The sequence below is a fragment of the Cupressus sempervirens genome, chromosome 2 (genome assembly GCF_028749045.1).
Source record: "Cupressus sempervirens isolate cs-2001-9-10 chromosome 2, ASM2874904v1, whole genome shotgun sequence".
Taxonomy (NCBI): domain Eukaryota; kingdom Viridiplantae; phylum Streptophyta; class Pinopsida; order Cupressales; family Cupressaceae; genus Cupressus; species Cupressus sempervirens.
The window spans coordinates 782,020,859-782,043,072 of NC_143119.1; the positions used below are offsets into that span (position 1 = coordinate 782,020,859).

The window sequence follows — 22,214 nt, forward strand, 5'->3', positions numbered from 1 at the left end:
GTTGCCAAGTACAACATCACTAAAATTATAAGGGATGAAATTGAGATCATTCCCTTTTTGGTGGAATGGATACCCTTATTGCTTGGCTCTTAGCCAAAGAGATTTTGAACCTCTAACCAAAAATAAATATGATGAAGATTTTTTTGTAGGAGCATTTAAACTAAACAAAAAATTTATGAATTCAACAAAGAAATCATACCATAATATATCCATCACTATTAAAATCTCCCTTAACTAACAAATTTCACTAGAGACACAAGGCACAACTCTAGGACTGAACTTTTTAAAATGGAAAAAGGTTCCTTTGAGCTCAAAAGTTCCCACTGGTAATAATGACACTAATAGTCTAGCTTCCAATAGTTTATGATTATTTAATTTTCCTATGATGAGGTCAACCAACTTGGCATTTGTATGTCCTTACAGTAAGTGACACTCGATAGAGATTAGTTAGAAAGGTGAACCACATGAGAAAGAGTTAATAACTAGCAAAATATCACCCCAATTTGTCATCTCCAAACATTCTCCAAAAGGAGTTTAAGAACAAATTTTCAATGCCTCACACATGCCATAAGATGAATGAGGCAGAATTTGTAATCACTCACCCTAGACACTCACATCATAAATATTCGTTAAATTCCTATAGTATTAATTTTGACACCCTCTTAGCTTTCCCATCATCCACATCATTACCTTATCTATATATATGGACTGCATGGAATTCCAAAAATGTATCAATTAGCCTCTAAATCTCATCAACCCACATCTAGAGTTTCTAATTTAGATTCTATCTCTTCTTTTTCTATTAGAAATAAGAGATACAAAAAGGAGGAGAACCAAAAAGGTCACCATGAGAGAAAACAAGGAGGCCAAGCCTCACCATAGAGAATCAGAAACCACTGTACATTAAGTCAGAAGAATAATAGAAGAGTAGAGGAACAATCTAGCCAGGAATATCATAGGGCGTATCCACCCACGCTATCCACCCTAAGGGGCCCTCCATCCAAACAATTCTTTTGTGCTCTTGAATGTGCATCAGCATGAATAATTCCTCTTTTCTGGCATGCCCTTTCTCTTTGATCTCCTTGGTCAGCCTATTACAAGCATGTATGAATACTTGCAAGTCATCCAAAGTTCCATGTCATTGGTACCCATCATGTAGGAACCTTCTCAATTTCTCCTGCTCAATCAACATGGTAGCCTACACCTACAAGTAGATTTTAAAATAAGTGAGTTTTTGAAAAAACTCAATAAGACCCCTTTGCTTACCTTGGTACCTTTCCTTGTTCCTACATTTCCAAATCTGCCAAAGAATGTTAGACGACAAAATATTCCAAAATAAATTGGTATATTTAGGAAGACCATCAATATGCCTAGAAATAATATCAAGAATAGTAACATCAATAGGATAGACAAAGCCAAACATATTCCATAATTCTAATATCTCTTCTTGATCATCACATTGATTATTTAGAGAGAATCATCTTCCAAATATAATTCATCCACTTTTAATTTGATCCCAATTTTCACCCCAATCAATTCAGCTTTGAGTTCCATGTCATTGTTCATTGTTACATCAAGGGGTATTGACTTTGATCCCAAAGTCACCCCAAATCAATTTTGTGCCACACAACCAATTTCACTCATGCATGTATTTCCCCTTGAGGTGTTGTCAAATTTTTCATCTCAATCCACCCTTCTTTTAATGAAATTATTTTTCCCCGTATCCTAGGATTCAAACAAATATTAAACTTTTGGGCCTCATTAATGAGGAAATTTTAATTAGACCTCTTATGAAATAATAACATTGTGAATTTTTATAGTCATTTAATATTTTAATTAACATGCATTAACATACAAAAAAAAATTAGTATACACATTATTAAATTTTACTAATAATTTGATGGTTTGAAAACTCTTGAGGATGGCTCTATTACACAACATCCCAAGAACCCTAAGGTTTTCCACAAGGTATGAACTTTGACATCTATTCGAATGTAGTACTTTTCATCCTAGATTTTGATCATGCCAATAAATGGCTTAAGAATTTTACTTTGATAAAGTTACTTTGTTGGGAGGATTACATGCCTCTTTAAAATGTATGCATAGAGATTTGGGTCAACAAGACATGGGCCACAAGTGGAATATATCTTGAGGTTGTGACAAGATTAATAAGGGGTTCTTTTTGTTTCACTTTCCAAAATCAATCTACGTGAAAGTCATTCTTAAACATGGTACAACTTCTCCATGATTCTCTTTAAATCTTCCAACAATAGACTTGAAACCTAGTGGTCCCTGAAAATGGGTACTTTGTTAAATTGTTATTTGGGTAGAATATTTGGGTTTGGTTTTTATATGTTGGAGTTTTATACTCACTATAGCTATCTCTTTGACTAAATTTGTTTGTGTCAAGTTAGAAAATTTCTTCGTATATCATCCTCAAAAATGATTTCATGTCAAGCTTGAGGTCTTTCTAATTATTTAAAGGAAATCATTGATATTTGAATTGGGACAATGCCTCATACATAGCAAGTTCTTTATTGTAACTTACAATAAAATACTTGTTTTATGTCTTTATCTTTTGATCATGAGAGTAGTTTGATGAGGGAAAAAGGCCTAAGTATAACAAAATATTTGAATGGGTTTCAATTTTATTCATTTATTGAGATAGGATTTTTCAACATCTTCCTCTTCCTATTCTAAACAATTGTGACATTCTCATAGTCCTCCTAGGTGACTAGATCAAGAGGAAAATTATATACCAAAGAAAAGGAAATTTATTAGAGCAATTTCCTCAATAAATCATTTTTTAGAATTACTTGTCATTTTTAATGAATTGGACCCTACAGCCTCAACCCCCTTAGTAGACATATTATATTGGTTGGTGGAATAGTTATATCAAGTGAAATTCTCAATTCCTTTAAAAAGATGGCTTCACGTTATCTCAATTCTACCAGCGCTTGTATGAGGTAACTATTGCACTTCAAGATTGTTATTTGCACTTAATTTATTGATACAAATACTCAAGCTTCATTGATAGAAGTAAATTGTTGATATCTTTATAACCAAAGGAGCTTAAATTTGTCAATTACAAGGAAATATTTTCATTTGTATAAGGAATGACACATTAAATTTTATTACAAGTCATATCTTCTTTAGTATGTCCTATTCACTATTACTAAGAATGTTATAAAAGAATATTTATATAAAAATATTCTAGGTTAAAATTTATTCTCCATCAATAACTCTACATAAAAATATTTTGTCACTTCTAAGTTTTTTTTTTGCACAATTGAGAGTTGAAGACCTAAACTTTATCCAACATTAATTATAAGTCTATATTATATATATAGTTTTAAGCAAATTGAATCATGGTAGACATGAAGATCAAACAAGAAAAAAAATCCTAGTCCAACAAAAAAAATTTAAATCTTTTTTGACATATCATATAACTTTCTTTAATTAGAAACACTTATTTTGAAATATTTTGATCAATTGAAAAAGATTGTTTCTAACTTAAACATGTCATAAAGTGTTACAATTTTATAATTTGTATTTTCTCTTTATCTATATTGCATGATATTAATATTGTATAACATACATACTTTGTACATTTTCTTTAAAAGAAATGATGAAACACTAAAGTGGCATAAATGGTTGAATAAGAAGATACAAGTTAAATTATTTCTACAACTTTAGTGACATCCTTTCATCTTCTAAAATTGTATAGTAATATTACATTATACTATTTTAAGATATTGACATAACTTTTTACATTGATGATATGTGGTAAACATCAATCAAATGTTTTGAAATGATCATATTCTAATGTGTATCATCAATGCTTAATGATATATGAATGTCTTTCTTTTCAATGTGCATATGATGATGTTTAAATAATTACTAAACTATTGTAGTTTCTTGAGTTAGATATAGGGTGATCCATCTACCCTTGAGGATAAAGAGGATAGAGAGGGGGAGTATTAATGGAGAGAGGGATATAGGTTTGATGATTAGATGAGTGGTGTCATTTGAATTTTCCCACATAAATACATAGGCTTAAGTTTTCTTTTCTTTATGGCTATGTAATTATTTGAAATATCTTATCTATCTCAATATGAACATATTTTGATCAACTGTTATCAAGATTTGGTTGTATTATACTCAAGTCAAGGTCATTATTCTCTTAGCACGATATATATATATATATATATATGTATATTTACATGTACATGTACATATATATGTACATGTATATGTATGTATGTATGTATGTATGTATGTATGTATATGTATATATATATATATATATATATATATATATATATATATATATATATATATATATATATATATATATATATATATATATATATATATATATATATATATATATATATATATATATATATATATATATATATATATATATATATATATATATATATATATATAAGTATAAGTAAACATGTTTTTATATGTATAATATACATATATACGTACACACACATATATATTTAAGTAAACATGTGTATATATGAAATCGTGTATATGATTAATATGTAGAGATGAATAATAAGAGAAAAAGTTTAATGTATGTAACATTTTGTTATAATAATAGTGAGATTAAATTTTGTGTGGCATAATTGTCTATATGTATTACTCTATTTTTATGTAAGGTAGAACATTTATGACTTTCTATAAATTTCATTATGATATGTAACTCCTATACCAACACATTGAACAACATATTCTATATGGAAAAATATCAAACAATTTTGAGTGTTTAACACTTTTAGCCTCTTCAAGCACTTCTTCTTAGACTAGCTCAAAGAGTTGCAGAAGTAGTGGTTTGGTCCTTCGGTCTTTTGCCTCAAGATAGTTTGTGTTGCGTGCTCAGTGGATTTTAGCAATTGGTGGTGTTTGTTGGTTCATTGCAGTTGGTGTGATTGTCGCTGGTTGGTGCTTATTGGTTTGGGTGGTGGTCTATAAATTTTTGATAGCAGCTTGGTCTATTTTTTGGCCTTCTAGGTGGTTGCTGGGATTTTTGTTTTGGCCTCCCAACCTATTTTGTTTTTCTAAATTTTGGCTAGTTTAGTTATTTTTGCTGTTTTTGTTTTGGTTTTGTATGGTGTCACAGCTCATGACCTTATCTTTGTATCTTAAAGACTTGATGTTAATTTTATTGTAAGAGTTCGGACCCTCTCTCACTTTACTTATACATAACACTTTTAACCTAAAAATCAAAAGCTTAATATGTATAATTTACATTGTTCACACAATGTATAACTTGTTTTGATTGGTGATTTCTTTGCACTTACACTCTACTACCTTGGTCGATATTGGAAAACTTGTATCGATGCACTGATGATATGATGTGCTTATATTTAAGTGGATAGTAATCCAAAATGGCTAAAAAACCATGGACATGTTATTCATCGCGCTCCTTGATGAGAATGGGAGTTAAAAATCTGCGGAGTATATATGCATTTGAAGCGCATCTTTCTTAAACCATTTTTCCTTGCTTAGTTAGAGTGGAAAACATATCCTTTGAGGTCCAAGGCGAAATAGTGAGGGACTTCCTTTATAGAATTGTTTCACTCATTCATAGTTATGCATTTGTTGCTTATTGCAGAGATGTTGAGGATAGAAATGGGTATATCTGGCGTTGCACGCTTTTCTATTTTCTTCTGGGGAAGGATATAATGTGAGCTCGAAAGGGAGTTTAGGTTTCCTTATATTATTCTTGGAAAATTTTGAGTTTGTGGAAATTATTGGTATGATGACAATAGCAATTGTAGAAATAGAATAAAGGAATTGAGTTATGTTTCTTTGTCGCTTGAGAATAAAGAACTCATTATTAGTATATTTTTCGATTTGGTGAAGTTTCTTCATGCATAGATGTGATAGGAGCTGACTGACTTAAATATTATGTATTAAGGCTTGATTCCTAAACTAAAAGTGTTAAATAGTCAAAGTTGACTTATTTTTTGCAAGCTTAATTTCTTCCTCTGTGTGTGATGTTTAAAGATGGCTTGATAAGAGGAAGATTTCAAGTTAGACATTCTTCTCAGATTGCGCACTTTTTAAACATATGCTCTTTGTTACTAGAATTTTCTCTATTTTAGTAGCAGATATATATATATATACACACATAGTGTAATTACAGGTAATTCAAAATTGCATTTAAGCTATCCACTCACTCTCTTATATGAATGAGAGACTAAAGAATCTTTCTAAATCTAGTTTTCAATTGTTGGTAATTAGACAATAGGCTAATAAACAAAGTTATAGAACCCACACATGCATGTATGTATATATGTATGTATGTATGTATATGCATATGCATAGAGATATGTGTGTGTACGAGCATTTAATTTTTGAATAGGAATACAATGTATTTATTAGGAAAGTATCTGAATCTTATTTTAACTAAAATTGTATTTAATTAGTATTAGCAAGTTGTATTTGAGGAATTCTTCAAGATTTAAAAAGATAAATTAGAAGTAGTATAATACAAAAATAGAGTCTAAATTCAGTATTCTACTTATTGGAGAAAAACAAGTAGAAATAGGAAAAGTAAATGGGTCAAATCAGAAGTCACACCAAATACTCAATGAGTCAAAATAGAATCGACACATTTTTTGACAACTCTAAATGATGACAACTTGCATAAACAAGTGTCAAATATGCATAGACAACTATTAGTCTTAATAAGCCTAAGTGTAATTAAATAAATATGCTAATGGTAATTGTCTTTTAGTTGTTAAATCAATTATGATCACTTGTAAGATGATTTTTAATTGTGAAAATAGAAAGAGTGTGAAAAAGTAGGAAGTTAAATGAAAGCTTGGAGAAGATAAGGAATAACTTCAAAAAAAGTGATAAGATCATAGGAACCCATCTCTTATATTGAAAGAGAAAGAATTTTATTTTTTGTGATTTATGCCTAAATGATTTTGTAGACCATATGTGTTTTTTCATCATCTCTTGCCTATATATTTAGTGGTTGAGTTGAAACATAAGGATGTAAGTCACAAATTATTGAAGCAATGAAATGTTGAAGTAACTCAAAGATAGAAGTTGTAGTGATGTAACTCAATTAAAGCATCAATACAAGACTTGGGCTCCTTTGGATGTAGATTTATCTACAATACTTATTAGCATATTTTTTGTTGTATGTTTTATCCAAATTTTTAACATTTTTTTTTTTTAAATTAGTACAAAGATTGTGTAGGCTATTCTCTTTAAAAAAGGTTATTCAGAATCAAGGATGTCTTTCTTATGATTAGTCTTTAAATGAATTTACATTTTTATGTTGTCTTATCATTTACTCTTTTGATGATGAGTAATGCAATTTATATATATCCATGCCATGGGCATATGTAATACCCTTGTTTTGGTTAACTCTGAAAAATAAACAATAACCTTGTAAACTTAATTGCAAGAAATTAATTTTCTAAAAGTCTTAATTAGTTTTGATATTGCTATCAGGATTTAACTATGTGATAGCAATCCTAATAGCAATATCACAATTTGACTTGATGTGGAAATTATCTCCTACTTGTCATTCTTAATTAATAATGAATAATACTTCTTATGAGTACTTAGATAGTTAAATCAATGTTGTTTCTAATGTGAAAAGGTAAATTATGCAAGATGATTGTTTGTTAGAATTTTTGAATGTTATATAAGAATTATTATTGAGTGCAAATATTTAGTTTGGTATAATATGATTCATGACATTAAGCAATAAGCAAAATGAATTTATTTGACAATGTTGTGTCTAATATATTGATATGTTGAGGAAATCACAAGGAATTGTTATGTCTGGTATGACAATCTACACATGCAACAAAGATGGTCATATCACTTAAATTGGTAAGGGGGTTGTTTCTAATCTATATTGGTATTCTAGCAACAACAATGACATCATCTCTAATAGATAACTATATGCATGGAAGTATACATGTGAATAAGATAAATGTTCAATTTGAGCATTATCCAAATGAGATGAAATAAAAAGTCAAAACCAAAAGGTAGAAACCTTAGAGCTTTAGGAGTCATGACTTCTCCTAGTTGTATCCTTCCATAAAAATCATTTGTGTTGATTAGACATCATAATCATTGTCTAGTCTTTGCGACTAATTCTCACCTTTCTCTCACACATATTTCACCAAAAAAATTAATTAAATTAAATTGTTTGTGATAATATTTTCCAATAGAATCATTTGAAATTTTTTATATCACGAGAACTAGGGGAAGTTTTTTGAAGTTGATGGATGTGAGCACACATGAGTATAGATTGTGTCTGAACTCCTATTTGTTTAAGAACCATATGTATTAGTTTTAATAAATGTACCTAATGAATGTAGTAATCCAATTCAAGTAGGGGTATGTAAATGTTTGACTTCACTTTTTGATAAGTGATTTCTATTTAAATCTTTGACCAAAGTGATAAAAAGGTATGATTGTGTCTATTCAATTCTTTGTTTTTCAGTATAGTTCTTTCAACTTGGCCATATGTTAGCCCCAACTGATAATGTAATAGGTAATTCTATGAATATCTATAAAAGAGTCATATTGCTTTTTATATTTTCATTGATGTCATAGTATTAGTTGGCTAGACATTATGCTAACCTAAAGTAGAGTGCCAAGTGCCATATCATTTGATTGATGAAGAGGATTTGAAGAAAGTTTGATGAAGACAAAATTAATAAGTATGGTATTCAATGGGTACTTGAATGAGTTGGACAATGATAAAGCAATATTGGTTTGATTATTTTATGATCATATAGTATTCCAAGTATTGAAGAACACAAGCTTAATTGAGTGACAAGATTAATGAAGGGAAATTGTATTCACCAAGTGACTATAGTGTTTCTTGCATGATTGACAAAGAAAAAGAGAAATTTAGTATTGCCCAAGCGAGTCTAGTATGGTTTAAATTCTATATTACCCAATAAAATGTTATGTTTACCAAGTAAAAACTGGAAGAACAAGTTTGGAGAATTGGAATCTAAGGCAGACTTTTGGTGGAAATATGGAAAATTTGAGATGGTCTAAGACACGAGTCAAAATTTGTTACAAGATCAACGATTGAAAAAATTCAATAAGAATTTGATGATGAAGATTGGAGAAGGATAACGATTAGCACAAATTTCTATGTAAATTATATTTTTTGAGTGTCTAGATTCATTGTATGGAGTTTGAATCTAGAAATTTGGCAAGAACCTGAGATCGATGATTGTAATTAAGTGGCAATAGATGGAAGAATCTAGAAGATCGAAGAACATTATTTAAGGAAGTGCTCAAGATAGTTTTAGGTTGCTGATTATGATGATGTATATGCTAGTTGATTAAATGTTGGTGATGTTGGTGTAAGTACAAAGTATTGAGAAGAAGTCAAAGCAAGGAAAACCAAGTAGAGAAGAAGAAAGAAAAGAGAAGAGCTGGAGAAAGAGAAAGAGTAAATGAGTCGAGTGATAGAAAATAAGAAGAAAGAGAAAAGAATAGAGATTTGAACAAACAAATGTAGTCACGCTATTCTTAATAGACCATTTCTACTATTACTTTCTAACCTTTGTAGCAGAAAATCTCATAAAACTAAGTGGACCTAACAAGTCTTTGAAATCCTATTTGGTAACATCAATTAATGGTGTTTGTAAGTCCTTTAGAGTAGGCCACTCTTTAGACAAGTTCAAGGAATGATAAGGTCTAGATGATCCTTTAGTGAAATCATGTAACAAGGTCACATTAACAATGTGTATGTAACCCTTAACAAGGTTGGCTCCTAGCATAGCTCACTTTGAAAGATTAAATTTTTTTGGGTTGTCAGTCCCATATGATTTTCCTCTTCATAGGGTTTCCACGTTAAAATCATGGTGTCAAATGTGTGAATATTATTTGTGTTGCAAGTTGTTTTACATGTTTTATATTTTACCGCAACTTAGTAATAACTAAGTTATTTTACTAACACTTAGCAATGCAAAGAATAGTAAGTTAACAATCTAGAATTTAAAGTCATTGAAAGAGTTAAATTATGTCTTGAATGATTATACCGAGTGATTGCTAATAAATTTTATGAAGTTTTATAATTGGTATTGAAATTTTTTGAAGGGATTGTATGATAACTAGACATAATTGATGCACCCCCTCCCCCCTCAGTTATCTAAAAATTGGTTTCAGAGCATAGTTCTTGGAAAAAGATGTTTAAAGGAACTTGAGAAAGAGATAGAAGATGTATAAGAGAGAGCTACCAAAGCTAAACGAGGAGATTTCTTTCCTAATGGAAAGATAGAATGAAGCTGCATCTTTCTAGCATTGGAGACAATGTCACACATTGGTTGGAACATGAATATTTTACCCTTGTTGGCCCCCTAATTGTGGAACAAATGAATAAGAAGAGGAAGATCACAATAGCTTGATGATTGAAATTGCATCTTCTCTCAATGATGTCGAGTTTGATGATATCAAGGACTGCACTAATGCTAAACATATGTAGGATAAACTAAAACTTGTACATGCTAGAGATGAAAATGTGCTAAGAGATAAGTCTAAAAGATTGAGAGACAACTATGATGATATGAGAATGAAAGAAGGTGAGAATGTTGCACAATATGTGAATCAAATCAAAGAACTGCTAAGTGCAATCAGATTTCTTGGAGGAACAATCCATGATTATGAAATTGTAAGTAAAGTTCAAGATTAGGGCTCTTTTGTCTATTTATGCTATTAATATTTTTACAATTCAAGAAGTAAGATCTATGCCTAGTAATGATTTGACACTTGATAGTCTAGTTGGTCGATTGACTATGTTTGTGTTGATAAATTATGATAACAATATAGTTACAATGGGAAATTAATTTAAGTCTTCATTGAGCATCAACAATTCAAAGAAAAAGAATAAAAGTAAAGAAGAAAGTTAGTCTGAATCTGAAGATGATCTAGATGAACTTGAAGCATAGCTTGCAAGAAGATTTTCAAGAGTTAAGGATAAACACAAAGGTAAATTTCCCCTTATAATCTATTTCAAATGTAATGAGGTTGGCCAGTTTGCTACTAAATGTCCTAACAAAAGTAAGAGTGATAAAATTGACAAGAAATATTTCAAGTATAGGAAGAATGAGGACTATAAAGAAAAAGGAAAGAAGTCAAGCTACATAGTTGAGGAAGAGCATAACAAGTCTAGTTCTGATGATGACAAGGAAGTACTTGAAATGGTGTATATTGCAATTAAGGAAGATCCAAATGGTGAAAGATATGAAAGTGAAACTGCCCTTATTTAATATTTTAGTAAGAATGACTTGTGGATTATTGATAGTGGATGCTCAAATCACATGACTAGTGATCTGAGTAAGTTTGATAATTTTAAGAAATTGATGATGGTGGAACAGTTAAGCTAGGTAATGATACTCCATACCTGGTGAAAGGTAAAGGATCACTAATGTTGAATGATAAGATCAGATGTGATGATGCATATTGCGTTCATTAACTTAAATATAATCTTTAGGTGTTGTATAGCTGAATAACTTAGGTTAAAAGCCAAATTTTCAAAATAGAAAGGTCAAAATATTTGATAATGAAGGTAACATGATTAGAAAAGGAATGAAACCAAAAGGTAACTTATTCTATCTTGGGACCCTATAGTTGAGACACCAGGTGAAAATTAGTAGAAATAAAAGAGTAAGAGGCTTACCGAATCTACAAAAACTAGAGAATGCTATGTGTAAAGAATTTCAGCTCGATATGATGAAAAAGTCTAGTTTTTCTAGCATGACACACACTTCAAATAATATCCTAGAATTAGTGCATACAGATCTCTCTGGTCTAATTGGTGTTGACAGTTACTATGGTGATAAATATCTCATATTATTTGTTGATGTTTATTCAAGGATGATGACTATAATGTTTGTGTTCAGTGAAATCACGTGTTTTTGATATGTTCAAATGGTATAAAGCTAGATTTGAAAAGGAAACTGGTAAACCTTTGAAATGCTTAAGATCTGATAGAGGCGTTGAGTTTATGTTTGTTGAATTCACTAATTTTTGTACCAAGAATGGTATTAAAAGATAGTTATCATAGAGGACACCACAATAAAATAGGATTGTTGAAAGAAGAAATAGGTCAATTATGGATTGTGCAAGGATAATTATGATTGAGAATGAGGTTTGTAAGATATTCTAGAGAGAAGCAATTAGTACTATTTTTTACACCCTTAACCAAGTTTAATTAAATAAAGGAACAAATAAGACACCCTATGAACTTTGGTATGGTCACACAATGAATGTAAGTTATTTCAAGATCTTTGGAAGTAGGTGTTATATTCACAAAGATACAAGGAATGGTAAATTTGATGTTAAAGGATATAAAGGTATGTTCCTTGGTTATTCATCTAAGATTAAAACTTATAAATGTTTGAAAAAAGCTACTAAGAAAATTATTGAAAGTAAAAATGTAAGATTTGATGAGTTTGCAAAGAGGAATGATGTGGAAATCAAGAAGGAACCTAAAGATTACAATAAGTTTGTATGTGTCTATGAAGAGGTACTTGATACTCTACCCAAGTTACAACACAGAGCTACTGAGAACCAAAAAATAACACCCAAGTTACAAAATTCTTTACCTGAGCATTAAATAGTTCAACTTGAGCAAGAAGATGAACCTCTATTGAGTGAAGGAAATATTGAAAATCAAAGAACTAAACCTATATTGGCCAAATATGTGAGGAAGAGTTATTCACTTGAACATATAATTAGAGACAGAACTAACGGAGTACACACAAGAAGTAAGTTTGAGAATACTTGTTTAATTGCTGATTTTCAACCAAGAATAGTAAAGGTTGCATTGGATAATAAATATTGGGTTAATGCTATGAATGAAGAGATTAATGAGATTGAGAAGAATAATAAGTTTGGACATTAGTATTGAGACCTGCTAACAAATATGCGATTGGAACCAAATGATTTTTCATAAACAAGTTAAATGAAAATGGAGAATTGGTTAGGAAAAAGGCAAGATTAGTTTACAAAGGTTATGCACAAGAAGAATGAATTAATTGTGGTGAAACTTTTGCACTATGACAAGATTGGATGGAGTAAGAACATTGTTGGCTTGTGTTACATACAAGAAGTTCAAAGTATATCAAATGAATGTAAAATCTCCATTTCTGAATGGGATACTTGAGGAGGAAGTATATATTGAACTACCTAAAGGATTCATTGAACTTGAAAATAAGAATATGGTTTGGAAGTTGAACAAAGAACTATATGGACTGAAATAATTCCCAAGAGCATGATATGAAAGGTTACATTCTTATCTAATTAAGATTGGATTTTTTGGAACAAGTTAAAATAGTACTCTATATTTTAAAAATGAATCTGAAGATATGGTGTTGATTTCTGAAGTATTTGTCGATGACATAATATTTTGTGGAAATGACATGTTGAGTAAGACATTTTCTAAACAAATGAGTATTGGATATAAAATGTCAATGTTTGGTAAGATTTTTAAAAAAATCATTGGATTGAAATTCTATCAAACAAAGAAAGGTATATATGTGACTCGATCTAAGTATGTGAAAGAAATCTTGAAAATATTTGGCATAGATTAGTCTAAGGAAATTGGTACACCTATGGTGACTAGAGTGAAATTATCAAAAGAAGACACTATTGGTGAGGTAAATGAGACTCAATACAAATTTATGACTAGAAAATTATATTATGTTGTACATAGTAGACCAAATATTGCACTTTTTGTTAGAATTATTGCAAGGTTTTCATCTAATCCAAATGAGACTCGCATGAGTGATGTGAAAAGGATATTCATATATGATCTCAAAGGAATTGAAGATTATGGCATGTGGTATAAAAAAGAGGATATCTTAAGGTCTACATAGATGTTGATTGAGCTAGTAATGTTGATGACAGAAAAAGGACAAGTGGTGGAGCTTTATTTTTAGAAGAAAGATTGTTAACATGAATAAGAAAGAAACAAAGTTGTATTTCACAATCTATTGTTGAAGCTAAATATGTTATTGTTGTAATAAATTATTCAATTATTGTATGGATTAATAAATTTTTGGAAGGAATGCAAGAAGAGGTAACCGAGCCTGTTACTATTTACTGTGATAATACTGGTACAATAAATATTCAAAAAAAATCTAGTGATGCATACAAAATAAAGCTCATGTCCATCAAATATAATTATTTGAGGGAGCAAGTACAAGAGATAAGTGTGAGGCTTGAATAGGTGAAGTCTAAAGAACAAATTGCTGATATTTCTACAAATCTATTACCTAAGGATGCTTTCAAGTATCTACGAGGTAAACTAGGGGTCTTTCCCCTATCCTAAATTCACTAGGTGAATAGGCATGTTGCATCAATTCATGAATGACTTAAAAATCTTAATGGAGTTGATGCATACGATTTCACACTTTAGGATCACTTATGAAGTTGTGAAAGTAACTATGATGAAACTAATGTATTTAGTACATGCAAGGTACAAGGGTAACTACAAGGTTTTATAAATTTCACGTTGAAATTCATAATAACCTTTGAGATTGTTGTCAAAGGGGGAGACGATTGTAAGATTACCCAAAAGAAATGAGAAATGAGAAAAAAAAAAAAAAAAAAAAAGATTACTATAGTAGCAGAATAAAGAGTGAATGGAGATCATATCCTAAGGAGGAGAAATGTTGAAAAGATTGTTGTTGCTACTAGAGATACAGACCGAGTACATCTATTGTGGAGAATATGAATCTCTTTGTAATGAAGATTTGTGAACTAAAAAGTTGTATTATTAACAATGCATACATTTGATTACCTTATGTAATATTTTGTAATGTAAATTTATATGTTATGTATTTCCATCAATGTCAAAGGGGAATATCATTAGCCCCAAATGATTATGTAATAGGTAATGTTATGAATATCTTTAAAAGATTCATATCAGTTGTTATATTGTCATTGATGACAAAGTTTTAGCTAGCTAAACATTACACCAACTTAGTAGAGTGAGAGTGTCATATCAGTTCATTGATAAAGAATATTTGATTGATGAAGATGATTTGGAGAAAGTATGATGTAGACATAATTGATAAGTATGGTACTCAATGGGTACTTGAATGATTTGGGTAGTGATATTGCAATATTGGTTTGATTTTTTTACAGTCATTTATTGTTGCAATGCATTGAAGAACAAAAGCTTAACTAAGTGATAGGGTTAATGAAGGGAGATTGTATTCACCAAGTGACTACAATGTTTCTCAAGTGATTGACAAAGCAAAAAAGAAATTAAGTACTTCCCAAGAGAGTCTAGTACTAACCAAGTTCATATTACCTAAGTAAATGTTATGTTTACTAAGTAATGACTAGAAGAACAAGTTTGGAGAATTGGAGCCCAAGGCCAACTTTTGATGGAAATATGAGAAGTTCTAGATGGTCTAATGCACGATTTAAAGTTTGTTACAATATCAATGACTAGGAAAATTGATGGTGGGGATTGGAGAAGGATAAGGCTAAGAAAAAATATCTGTGTAAGTTATATTTTCCAAGTATCTAGATTCATTGTATGGAGTTTGAATTTGGAAATTTGGTATGAACCTGAGATCGACAATTGTGATCAAGCAACAATAGATGGAAGAATGTGGAAGCTTAACAAACACTATTTAAGGAGGCGGTCAAGATAGTTTTAGGTTACTAATTATGATGATGTATATGTTGATTTATTATTAGAATAGTAGGTTAATAATTTGGAATAAAGTCATTGAAAGAGTTAAATGACAAGTTGAATGATTACAGAAAATGATTGTTGATAAAGTTTATGAAGTTTTATTGGTGCTCAATTTTTTTGAAGGGACTGTATGATAACTGGACATAACTAATTCACCCCCCTCCCTCTTAGTTATCTAATAGATAGATCATTATAATGAATTGTAAATTTGTATGGTTGATAGGGAACAAGTATTCCATAATAGATTTAGATGAAATGCCTTGACCAATTCCCTTTTCTATACCTTCATCATGAAGGGTAGGACAACTTCTAGTTGGAAGGTGTTCAAAGGATTAGTGATCTTTGGTTGGAAGAAAAACACTTGGTTGATGCTCTTCCTATTTCAAATTCACATTAAGACTTGAGATACAAATTAGTTAATACAATTATCTATCTAGACTAAACTCTAACTCTTTTTATGTTATTTCAATTGAATGTATGACACTACCTAAAAGGAAAGAAAATAATAAGATTAAACTCATGATGAGATAATCATAGTTGTTTCATGGTTTCTTTAGTAATACATTGAATCATATTGATACATCTTGAAAATTAATTTTTAAAAAGTTCCATATGTAAACAATTACTATTTAAGGTTATATAGAGTGAGTTGCTACATATAATGAGTAGTGTACATAAAATAAACATTGTGTAGAATTATTCAACCATTTAGATTTATATAAAAATCATAATTACATAGAGAAGAAATATATGATGACATCAAGGAGTCCCGTGAACATTTTTGTAAACATAAAAACTAAAACACAATATAAATATTTTTTTTTAAATAAAATTATGAAATCAAACTTCAAAATTTATATTTAGTAATGAAATAACTCATAAATAAATCAAATAGCTCTTAGGATACATATATGTATGTACGTAAAGACATACATACATAGAACCATTCTTATTCTCGTCCATTAATTAAAAAAACCTCTAAATCATAATCTAAAATGAAAACTTCATCCTCCTTTAAAGAGCAATATATTAATCATTATTTTATTTTATTTTTGAAAAAAAAAAATTGAAAATAGGCTTACCCTATGGATAGTTTGAGACCAATGCTGATATTTAATGTAAGTTTTGTCTATATGATGACCTAGCTTCAAATTGGACTTTCAATTGAAGAAATTATGGTTGACAAAATAAAGTGGTCAAGAGTGGATTTAGCCAACATTTTATAAAAGCTGGTAGATAACTTTCTACAGAACATCCCCTGCAAAGTAGCTGTTACAACTACCAAGCTACGTATTTCTCTATGTGACAAGTCCAATCTAAGGATACTGCAGAAATGGAATGTTTTTCATCTAAACCTAAATGACTACTACACTTGACAGAAATGAAAGATAATACTTATAAAAACATACATGAAGGTGTATCTCTTATTAATTAATCTGAATGTTTTGAAACGTAAAACTCCTAGGCTCCTAAAATGAGAGGAAACAAGCAGCGCTCTAATAACATAATGCTTCTAAAAATCTAAAATGGTAAAAAAAATATAATAATGATTGATCATTGAAAGATAAAAATCATTAGAATACTTTGAATAAACTGTGTAGAAATTCTTGGTACTGAATATTGGATCACGTTGTTGTGATAGTTTGAAGAAAAGATTTCAGAATACATATAAATTGTTTTCACAAAAGCTTACTTCTACAAAAGACACATACAAACAATGTTTTACAAAATAAAATATAAAAACACCTTAATATTCATAACTATAGTCAATACAGATGGTATTGGAAAGCCCAACGTCTTGTAAAAATGCAACAATAGAATAAAACAGTAGCAAAGTAACTATTGAGATAATCACAGTGATTCAAAATCCATGACAAGATCAAGTATGAAGTGAATGAAGCAATTCTCTGTGAATTATGCTCGACCCATTTGGAAAACTCAATTCAATGGGCAAATGAAAGAAAACAAAATGATTGAAGAAGTTAAAAAATCATGCAGCAAGAGCATAACTTACTTGTTCATCTCAACTTCAATGCCATATTTGATCAATTGTAGAGTAATGTTGTCAAAACCAGCTGAAGTCCTTTCAATCAGACAAATTTGTAATCATTTATAAACCAAAAACAATATGCCCACTCTTCTGCAAGAAATAACTGAGTTAAGACTCCATAGTTTTATTGAAAGAATATTAACTTAAAAAATGTTTAGTCCACAATTTTTAGACTAACCTAGAGAGCTGATTAAACACCACAATCTTTGGCTCAGAGAAATTTCTGAATGCATGTACTGAGCTTTTTTTTTTTCTTTTGAACAAGTGTTTAGAAAGATCTGACAAAAATTGTTAGAATGGGTATTTGAGCAACTCATAGCAAAGCAAAAGCATTTAATATATCATCTGCCACTCTTTTAATAGTACTACTGACTGTTAGAAATGGTTGTTTGTGCAGAGAAAACATTATAATCGCTTACTTGTCAAAGGAATGGTAGGCATATCTTTTTTGAACAATGTATTGACCTGCTGTTTTATTTGGAATAGATCTTTTTCTTTGTACGAAGAGTTCCTTAGTTGAAATGTCTGTGTTGCTGTTCATAGCTTTTTTGTGTATTTTAATGGTGTCCTTTCCATTTTCAGCCCAACCAAGCGTTGATGCTGTTTTGACTTTAGGATGAAAAGTTCGCTTGTAGGAAGGAAAGATCTCTGAAGTACTCCTCAAGGTGGGACTCTGATGTAAACGTGATAGAAGTACAAAGTGTGGTGTTTATTATAATGGTGGAACTGTTTAAGATGTGATTATTCTTTATATACAGTTGTACTATTTGAAAATGCAAATGGGTATAACTTATGTAGTTTAATTTTATAGTTTTGTAAATTATTGGGAAGGTTGCAGTAAATAAATTATGAAAGTACGTTGTGTTGTTGTATGTGAAGATGGATAATGTATCCATGTTATGGATATAAATCAAAAGTTGGGAGAGTGTTGTATTTCAGTGGGTGTTAGGGTGAATAGGGTTCTTATGAAACCCTATTCAACATGAATCAAAAGTGTAATAAACTTTGGGTATAGTTAGAAGCAATATTACCTATTAATTATAAATAAGATTGTAAGCTTATATAAAATTCATTAAAAACAATATAATATAATAATGTAATACTAGAAATATTGAAATGTAACAAGTGCCACATAATGGCTTAGTACTTGCCTTTATGTTAATATAAATATAGTTTTAATTTAATAAATTTATTATAGTTTATAAGATATTTTAATTAATAAAAAATTAGATAATTATAATTTTCTATAATAATATTAATTTTAAATGTACTTATTAATATATATGTTATATTGTATATATGTCATTTGATAATATTATATTAGAAATATATTAAAATGTAAAAATAATAATATTTTTATAATAATAATATACAATAGTATTTCTTAAACTATTATATAATATACGAAAGATATCTTTTTAGTATTTTTAATTGAATGACAAATATTATATTATAAAAATATATAATGTAAAAGTATAAAAAAATTAAACCAAATCATTTACATTAAAATTATTAAACATTAATGAATCATATTCACCTTAATAAAAACCAACTCTTAAAAATTTTTAGTTTCACAACCCACGTGGCGAGCTAAATGAATTCAACCAATCAAATCTTAGAAAAAAAAAATTCTTCAAATCATGCATCTATGCTATGCAACGTATTAGTTCGATAATTTTTTTAAAGTATCACAATAGTACTTAGCCTACTAGCAAGTACTAATAACAATTATATATTGAAACATAACAATGTAATTGCAATATCAAAATATATAATAACCATTTAATATTACATGCAGTATAATAATATAATTCTTTTTAAATGTGATTGATTACAATACAATAATATAATTATGTTCTAGGTGTGAACAAATATGCTATCTTTAGGCATATTTTCTTAATTACAATGTAATAATATTATTATCATTTTATTATTTATAATACAACAATCTAATTATTTTTAAGTATGTCAATAGATATTGTACATGAATACAAATTGAGTGATGAATTTTATTGTTAGAGGTTTTCTTATGTGATTGTTTTTTCATAATTTTTTATGATTTTTTTTATAAGAATATAAAATGTAAATTTAAGAAATCATTTTACAAATTATGGTGTTCATAAGTTTATTTTAATTTAAGTTCAAGTAAAATATCATAATTGTTCAATCTCTACACTCACTATCAAGGTCCTATTAACTTTTACAGGAAATCACTCTTAGCTATAATACATATAGATCCTTTATAATCTTATGGAAATATCCTTATGTTGATAAGGAGTTTGTAATGGTTATTATTAATGTTGTAGTGTTTAATGAGATTATAAATGGTATGTTATAGGTGGAAGTTGGCAAACGATTTGATCCCATTTCACACATTTTTTAGGATGGGTCATGGTTGAAAATTCAAAGTTTTAGGTTGAAATTTAAAATAAAATTCATGGATTCCATGTCTAATTAGATGTGTTGTAAGTTAATTAAAACACACAAAAAAACAATACCAACATGTTATATAAGAAAATATTTAGCATAGTTCATTATTAAAAATTTAGAAAATATTGCATAGTTCTATGAGATTTTAGGGTCCCACCAAATGCTATTCTTCCTTTAATAAAAAACATTATATAATTCCATGAAAAATTAAGCCATTGCAAGAATGAATTATATATTTCTGTCATATTTTGATTAATGTCAAATATGTAGGTGCAAAGACCAACTATAAAGTCATAAAAAATTATATAACATTTTGGTGCTCTTAAGGTGTTCACTTAAAGGGTGTTTTTTAAAATAAAAAATTAGCATTAGTTGGTGATGTAGATATCAAAATTAAATTAAATCAAACTAAGAACTAACACTATTTTATTAAATTTTGATCATTTATTTTAGTTGCATGATCAATATCATCTTTCTATTATGTTAAATTGTGTGTTCATTGTAATTTATAGAATAATTTATTTAGTTTTTTATGTGAGATTTATTGTATTTTCTTAGATAAATAGAAAACTTGAAATTCTTACACCTCTAGAATCATATATTTAGTCTTTGGATCTTATATGTTTATTTTAGATCATAGACCATTCTTTTGTGCTTCATTGATATTTTCTTGATTGGGATTTGGACCTTGATTATATGATGTCTAATTGATCTCTATTTTCCCATCTTTGGAATGAATATTATTGTAAGAATCTCTATCATGGGTCCTCGTCAACCACTTTCAAGATTATTTCCCTAGATATATCAATGATTGTAGGGTAGTTTGTACTTCATATTCTTACAGTTAGTTATCCTTATTGATAATGCTTCCTTTTTCTATAATGGTGATGATGTATTTTATGAGAGGGTCTTATTATTATCTATACAACTTATCTTACTTCTACGACCTTCTTGGTTATTTTGAATCCGTCCCAGAGATTTTTTTATGTGTATATCTAATTCATGATGACTAGCTAGGACCCACTTGTGATATTTAAATGATGATGTTGAACCCTAACTACTAGGTCAATGTATGTAGTAATGAAAATTTTATTTCATAGAATGTCATAAATATTTAATAATCATTCATATTGTGTTGATCCATCTATGGACATCTCATAGTAACCATATTTACGTGAATTTAGACTCAAACATCTTTCATGATGCATAAATTATGAGGAGTTGCGGTATGATGATTTATGTGAGTTGTCTTATTTTGTAAATGATGATGATATGTTCTACAATAATAATTATTTTACATCTATTGACTATAGGATAATCATGGTTCTTGTTCTTTTTTATCTAAAAATAAGACACGGACAAAAGTAAAAGAATTGGACATGATTAGAAGGTGCCTTGGTCACAAGGGAAACCAAACTAATAAAATTAAGGAGTTTTGGAATTGTGATGTCATTTAATTTTATCTCTAGGAAAAATAGTCAAAATTTGTGTTAGACACATTTGGGGAACACTCTACTCTAGTTTTTTTCACTCCTCTAAAATCTAAGAGGTCCATCCTATGATGTTGGATCAAAATTGTACACATAAAAATAAGGGAAAATATTGTGTTATATAGGGTATTTCCTAAGTCGAAACTTATTTTGGTATTATGACCGATCCAAACTTGGAGAGTATGGAGGCTCAATCATAATTGAAATGATTACAACCTAGGATTTACAATGTTAATGATTTAATGTTCTTGACACAACTCAATTCACTCATCATGAAAAGGGTCACCGTAAATTCCTTTTTTAAAATCTTGTTTGAATATTCTTTGAGGAAATCAAAGAGTTTCATGGTGTCTCTAAATCCACCAAATATTTGTTGCAAAAGATTGAGGAAAGTGGTTGAGCAATGCATTTAACATACTAGCCAAAGTATGCAACACTTTGCATACCCTTTTTTATTTCATCATGGTCCCTAAGGAGGTTCACCTCCACCTTCAGGGCTATAACTTCCTCAAAG

General features: G+C 29.3%; 1 long non-coding RNA gene across 1 annotated transcript; it reads right to left on the reverse strand.

Annotated features, from left to right (window-relative positions):
* Nucleotides 1-479: 479 nt before the first annotated feature.
* On the reverse strand, nt 480-18,073 carry LOC149575812 (uncharacterized). Its single transcript, XR_016360239.1, has 3 exons — nt 17,959-18,073; nt 17,745-17,870; nt 480-1,204 (listed from the first exon to the last, which is right to left on the reverse strand). It is a non-coding gene; the product is annotated as an uncharacterized LOC149575812 (long non-coding RNA).
* Nucleotides 18,074-22,214: the final 4,141 nt, after the last annotated feature.